Genomic DNA, 7,818 nt, shown 5'->3' on the forward strand with positions numbered 1-7,818 from the left:
GAACTGAAATTCAAGGAACTATGTATGTTCATCGTGCCAGCTAATTCCCAACTGGAATATAACATTGCAGTTCAGAAAAAAGTCAACCACATGACATTTTATTAAAGCAGGATTGACCTTAGTAACAAATGCATTTTTACAGCTAATGTAACATGTACTACGGCCTCTGCCTCTCTTTTTCCACAGATGCTATCTGACCTTTTGAACACTTGATTACTATAAGAGTGCCAGAATATTAATGCATCTTTGTTACATTCGCTGGTAAGCCATGTGAACAAATTAATCAAGTATAAATAACGCACATGCAATTGTGAAATACAGGTACTTCAGTGAGAATAGAACAAAGAAAACAGAAAAAGTGTGGAAATATCCATTGATTTTATAGATACATTAAAAATAACTCAATTTATAATGTTTAATGTAAATAAAATGCAAATAAAAATGTGGGGCATATTATTACTTGGAGCAAATGATGTTTCTTGGGAATAGAGTTAAAGATCCAAAGAATGAAGAATTGCAAGAATTATGATGTACTGGATGCTGTAACCAGCTTTTTCAATGTGGAAGATGAAATGGGAAGGGCTCTTCGCTTTCTCCCAAATATATTCCTGTCACTCTTTGATTATATTCTTAATATACTCTATTAATGACTCCAAAGACTGAGAGGGAGACAATAGGCTTTAATACACTTTAGATTATATAACCATATAACCATATAACCACTTACAGCACAGTTCAGCCCTACTAGTCCATGCCGTAACAAATCCCCACCCTCCTAGTCCCACTGACCAGCACCCGGTCCATACCCCTCCAGTCCTCTCCTATCCATGTAACTATCCAGTCTTTCCTTAAATGTAACCAATGATCCTGCCTCGACCACGTCTGTCGGAAGCTCATTCCACATCCCTACCACCCTTTGCGTAAAGAAATTTCCCCTCATGTTCCCCTTATAATTTTCCCCCTTCAATCTTAAACCATGCCCTCTAGTTTGAATCTCCCCCACTCTTAATTGAAAAAGCCTATCCACATTTACTCTGTCTGTCCCTTTTAAAATCTTAAACACCTCTATCAAGTTCCCTCTCAATCTTCTACGCTCCAGAGAAAAAAGCCCCAGTCTGCACAACCTTTCCCTGTAACTCAAACCTTGAAATCCTGTCAACATTCTCGTGAACCTTCTCTGCACTCTCTCTATTTTGTTTATATCTTTCCTATAATTTGATGACCAAAACTGTACACAGTACTCCAAATTTGGCCTCACCAATGCCTTGTACAATTTCATCATAACCTCCCTACTCTTGAATTCAATACTCCGATTTATGAAGGCCAACATTCCAAATGCCTTCTTCACCACACCATCTACCTGAGTATCAGCCTTGAGGGTACTATTTACCACAACTCCTAAATCCCTTTGTTGCTCTGCACATCTCAATAGCCTACCATTTAATGCATATGACCTATTTAGATTTGCCTTTCCAAAATGTAACACCTCACACTTATCTGTATTAAATTCCATCAGCCATTTCTCAGCCCACACCTCCAGCCTTCCTAAATCACCTTTTAATCTACGGTAATCTTCCTCACTGTCCACAACACCACCAATCCGCAAACTTGCTTATGCAATTTTCCACCCCTACTTCCAGATCGTTAATATATATAACAAACAATAGTGGACCAAGGACCGATCCCTGAGGAACTCCACTAGTCACCGGCCTCCAATTGGACAAACAATTTTCTACCACTACTCTCTGACACCTCCCATCCAACCATTGCTGAATCCATTTCACTACCTCTTCATTTATACCTAATGCCTCCACCTTTTTTCCTAACCTCCTGTGTGGAACTTAGTCAAAAGCTTTACTAAAGTCTAAATAGACAACATCCACAGCTTTCCCTTCATCAACCTTTTTTGTAACCCCCTCGAAAAACTCAATCAGGTTTGTCAAGCATGATCTACCCCTGACAAAACCATGTTGATTACTCCCTAGCAATCCCTGTACCTCCAAATATTTGTAAATACCATCCCTCAGAACACTTTCCATCAACTTGCCCACCACAGACGTCAGACTCATGGGCCTATAATTCCCAGGTTTACATTTAGACCCTTTCTTAAACAGTGGAACCACATGCGCCACCCTCCAATCCTTTGGTACTACCCCCGTGGCCAGTGACATCCTAAATATCTCTGTTAATGGCCCCACTATCTGTCCACAAGCCTCCCTGAGTGTCCTTGGGAATATTTTGTCCGGTCCCGGAGATTTATCCACCTTTATCTTTTTCAACACAGCCATCACTACCTCCTCGGTTATCCTTATATGCTTCATTACCTCCCTACTATTTTTCTTTACCTCAACTGGATCAATATTTTTTTCCCTAGTGAATACCGAGGCAAAGAAATCATTCAAAATTTCCCCCATTTCCTCTGTCTTCTCACTCAGCCTCCCCTCACTATCTACAAGGGGTCCAATTTTATCCCTCACTAATCTATTACTTTTAATGTACTTATAGAAACCCTTTGGATTTATTTTTACTCTGTCTGCCAAAGCCTCTTCGTGCCTTTTTTTGGCCTTTCTAATTTCTTTCTTAAGATTCCTTCTACACTCCTTGTAGTCCTCCTTCAAATTGTCAGCTCCCTGTTCTTTATACCTCTTGTACACCTCTCTTTTTCTCCTAACCAAATTTCCAATATTCCTCAAAAACCAAGCCTCCCTATGATTTCCAGCCTTTCTTTTGATCCTCACTGGGACATAACTACTCTGTACCCTCAAAATTTCTTTTTTGAATATCCTCCATTTTTCATTTACACCCTCACCTGAAAATATCCTGTCCCACTCAATACTCCTCAAATCCCTTCTTATTCCTTCGAAATTTGCTCTTTTCCAATCCAGAACCTCAACTTTAGGCCCCTCCTTGCTCTTCCCTAAAACTACCTTAAAACTAACAGAATTATGATCACTAGACCAATTGGATCTCCAACATTAATGTCTGATACCTGACCTAGCTCATTCCCTAACAGGAGATCCAGTATTACACTGTCCCGAGTCGGTTCTTCTACTAATTGATTCAGAAAACAATCTTGAACACATTTAACGAACTCTAGCCCATCCAGCCCTCTAACTGTATGGGTATCCCAATCAATGTGAAGGAAGTTAAAATCTCCCATGAACACTACATTATGATTCTCACACATATACGTTATCTCTCTACACATTTGTTCCTCTAGTTTTGTTGACCCATTTGGTGGTTTGTATTACACCCCTATTAGCACCCTCATGTCTCCTTCACCCCTCAATTCCACCCAAACAGCCTCACTGGACAATCCCTCCAGACCATCTTGCCACCTCACGGCAGTAATGTCCTCCTTAACAAGCAGAGCAACTCCTCCCCCTTTTTTACCCCCTGATATATCACATCTAAAACAAATGTATCCTGGAACGTTAAGTTGCCAGTCCTGCCCCTCTTGTAGCCAGGTCTCACTAATTGCCACAATATCATGACCCCAAGTATCTGTCCATGCTCTAAGCTCATCTACCTTGTTCACTATGCTTCTTGCATTAAAATATATGCATTTCAGAGAATGACCCTCACATACATTCTCTTTTCTACCTTCTACCCTAATCTCCATCCTACCTTTATTATCATTTTTATTCTTATCAAGGTGGCCATGCTCCCTTGACACTGTTCTCACACTCTGTTCCCCACCCCCCTGCCAAACTAGTTTAAACCTTCCCCCATTGCTCTAGCAAATCTGCTTGCCAGCACATTGGTCCCCCTCCAGTTCAAGTGGAGTCCGTCCCTTTTGTACAGTTCCGACCTTCCCCAGAAGAGATCCCAATGATCCAGAAATCTTATCCCTTGCCCCCTGCACCATCTCTTTAGCCACGCATTCATCCTCCACATCCTCCTATTTCTACCCTCACTAGCGCATGGCACCGGCAGCAATCCAGAGATTACCACCTTGGAGGTCCTGTTTTTTAACTTCCTACCTAATTCCACATAATCCTGTTTCAGGACCTCATCCCCACTTCTAGCTAAGTCATTGGTCCCCACATGGACCACGACTTCTGGCTGTTCTTCTTCCCCTTGCAGAATGCTATGTACTCGATCAGAGATATCCCTGACCCTGGCACCAGGGAGGCAACAGACCAACCTGGATCCCCAATCTCGTCCCACAAACCTTCTATCTGTCCCTCTGACTAACGAGTCCCCAACTACAAGTATCCTGTTCTTATCCCTCCTTCCCTTCTGAACCTCAGGGGCAGCCCCCATGCCAGAGACCTGACCCCTACGACTCGACCCTGTGGCTGGCCCGACTCTATCTGCTCGAATGAATGGATAGGGAGTTGAACTTTATGGCCAGGTCTCAAGGGGAGGAGCTACTAGGGAACGAGTCATCAGTGAGCGGTCCAGCCACTCATACACAGCAGTTTATAGATATTACCACATTTCTGAATATTGAATGAGGACAGCGCAGGCACAAATGCGAAGCTTATACAGTCAAATAGCTCCTAAAGCTGTCTGCATGAATTTCAGCATTCAGGAAGTAAGGGATGATATTTTTGACAAAAAGAAAATCTTGTAAGCAATAATTTACATGAATATGAGAAAGACATATTCAAAAAGTGAAAGTCATGTTTAAAAATAAACAATTTCTGATTTGGTTTAACAATATGCTATTAAGACATCGGCTTCAGAAGTAAGGATGTTTCAGCTCCAGCAGACTTAAGTTCAAAGGATTCTCAGTTGTTTTGTGATGGTATAGGTTTACTTTCAACATGCAAAGCAGCATGTATTTTTATCAGCATTCCACAGAGGATCTGAATTAATGGGGGCTCCTGTGTGTTAAAAAATACAAGTGTTTACACAGTGCTCTGTGAAAACATTTGGGCAAAGTTCCAATGAGCACTCTGCTTTTCAAAACTCAGTCTGCATAAATCATTCCTGAGTAATGGAGAATAGGAGCACACATTCTGCAACAAAATATTAAGTCCTATGTTTATCTTTCAGTGGGAATACAGAAAAATAACATTGCCAAAAGAACAGAGAAAAGAGATGACCAAATCTGAGGACATTACTTGAGCGCAAGAGTAGAATCATCAGTGATGAATCTGTAAAAGCAACTTTGGTTACAACAGTTAAAAGTACTGGAGAAGCAAAGTCGGTCCCACTGAATCCATGGGAGGCAAAGAAATAGAACAAACATGTTTATCTAGACACTGCAGAGTTTCTCCAGCACATTTGTGTATTAACTACAATCACAGCATCTGCAAACTTTCTTGTTTCACTCCATTAGGAAAATATATACAGCTGATTCTAGTCTGTAAAGTAACCACCACATTTTTATGAGGCGAAGAACAGTAAGGCTTTAAATAATTGTTGTGGCTGAACAATTGCTTGAAGGCTTCAACATCTTAAACCTCTGCATTACATTTACATCTTTTATAGCACTTTTAAAGATTTGGGTATGCATACCAGATTAAATGGCTTTATAAATTAACTCTTGGTCAAAAAAAATGTTGCCTCCACTAAATTTTATTGGATGGCAAGTTCATGACAAAATCTGTTCATCTTGAAAATAAATACTGCAGCCTTCCAATGTAGTTCACTAGGTTAATATATCAAGCCTGATTTTAATTTGGTCTGCTAGTTGGTAAAGCATCCACTTTGGAGACCAGATCCAATAATGATTTAATTCCCCTTGAATGGAAGGTTGGGGAGTGATGGTGAAGCACATGGTGCAATGTTTCCACCGGCAAATATTTGAGCAAAAACATAAGGATTCTAACAGTGCTATGATGGTTTACACTTTGAAAGATGGTCTCAAATAAAAACTATGTACATTCCAAGATTTTTTTTTAAATTTTTCACACTATGAACCATATTATTCAAAATATACACAAACATTTCCCTCTTGAATATACACAGTGTCATTTTCTCCCCTTTCCCCCCCTTCCCTCCCTTCTTCCCACCCCCTTCCAACCCCATTAAACGTTCAACATATACAAAACAATAAACCCATTAAACGATGAAAATAAACAAGAAATTTGTGTCATCTACTTTAACACACTGGGTCAGTTCATTTCGTCTTCTTCTCATTCTATCATTTTTGGGGGTGGAGGTCCGTGGTAGGACCTCTCTGTTGTGTTGCATGTACGATTCTCAAATTTGTTCAAATAATGTGACTTTATTTTTTAAATTATATGTTATTTTTTCCAATGGAATACATTTATTAATTTCTATATACCATTGCTGTACTCTTAGGCTCTCTTCTGATTTCCAAGTTGACATTATAGATTTTTTTGCTACAGCTAAGGCTATCATAATTAATCTTTTTTGCACTTCATCCAGTTCGAAGCCTAATTCTTTACTTCTTATATTACTTAGAAGAAGGATCTCTGGATTTTTTGGTATGTTGCTTTTTGTGATTTTATTTAATACCTGAAAACTTTTTCACTTTCTCACATGCCCAAATTGCACATACTGTTGTTCCCATTTCCTTATTCCAGCGAAAACATCTATCTGATACTGTTGGGTCCCATTTATTTAACTTTTGGGGTGTGATATATAGCCTGTGTAACCAATTATATTGTATCATGTGTAACCTCATGTTTATTGTATTTTTTATAGTTCCGGAGTATGGTTTTCACTATATTTCATTTTTTAAAACTTTATGTTTAGATCTTTTTCCCACTTTTGTTTGGGTTTACAGATTATTTCATCATTTTCTTTCTCATGCAGCTTGATGTACATATTTGCTATAAATCTTTTAATTATCATTGTGTCTGTAATCATATATTCAAAGCTGCTTCCTTCTGGTAACCTCAGTCTGTTTCCCAATTTGTCCTTTAAGAAGGTTTTCAGTTGGTGGTATGCAAACATTGTACCATGAGTTATTCCATATTTGTACTTCATTTATTGAAATGATAATAAATTATTTTCCAAAAAACAATTTTCTATTCTTTTAATCCCTTTTCTCTCCCATTCTCTAAAGGAAAGGTTATCTATTGTGAAAGGGATTAATTGATTTTGCGTCAATAGTAATTTTGGTAGTTGGTTATGTTTTTTTTCCTTTCTATGTGAATCTTCTTCCAAATGTTGAGCAGATGGTGCAGTACTGGTGAACTTCTATATTGCACCAGTTTTTCATCCCATTTATAAAGTATATGTTCTGCGTCCTTCTCCCCTATTTTATCTAGCTCTATCCTGGTCCAATCTGGTTTTTCCCTTGTTTGATAAAAATCTGATCGATATCTTAATTGTGCTGCTCTATAGTAATTCTTAAAGTTTGGTAGCTGCAAACCACCTTGTTTGTACCATTCTGTTAATTTATCGAGTGCTATCCTCGGTTTCCCCCCTTTCCATAAGAATTTCCTTATTGTTTTCTTTAGCTCATTGAAGAATTTCTCTGTTAAGGAAATTGGTAACGATTGAAATAGGTATTGTATCCATGGGAAGATATTCATTTTAATGCAATTTACCCTTTAGTGGTAAATCTTTCCAATGTTCTAAGTCATCTTGTATTTTCTTCATTAATGGCTGATTATTTAATTTGTATAGATGGCCTAGATTATTATATAGTCTAATACCTAGGTATCGGATTGCTTTGTGAAATCCGCATTATTCATTGGCATCGCTTCACATTTATTTGCATTGATCTTGTACCCTGATATTTCTCGATATTCCTTTAGTTTCTTATGTAATTCTTTTATTGATAATTCTGGTTCTGTTAAGTATACTATGATTTCATCTGCAAATAGACAGATTTTATATTCCCTCTCTTTTATTTTTATCCCTTTTATTTTATTTTCTGTTCTTATCAGT

At 38.4% G+C, this 7,818-nt stretch overlaps 1 long non-coding RNA gene across 2 annotated transcripts in view; it reads left to right on the plus strand.

The window, feature by feature from the left end:
- LOC138763804 (uncharacterized) overlaps positions 1-6,121 on the plus strand; it is a 58,019-nt gene extending 51,898 nt beyond the window's left edge. For both annotated transcript variants that reach the window (XR_011357825.1, XR_011357824.1), the window contains exons 2-3: positions 187-261; positions 5,005-6,121. This is a non-coding gene — a long non-coding RNA (uncharacterized lncRNA). The remainder of the gene's footprint in view (positions 1-186; positions 262-5,004) is intronic.
- Positions 6,122-7,818: the final 1,697 nt, after the last annotated feature.

Source organism: Narcine bancroftii, chromosome 5, assembly GCF_036971445.1.
Source record: "Narcine bancroftii isolate sNarBan1 chromosome 5, sNarBan1.hap1, whole genome shotgun sequence".
NCBI lineage: Eukaryota > Metazoa > Chordata > Chondrichthyes > Torpediniformes > Narcinidae > Narcine > Narcine bancroftii.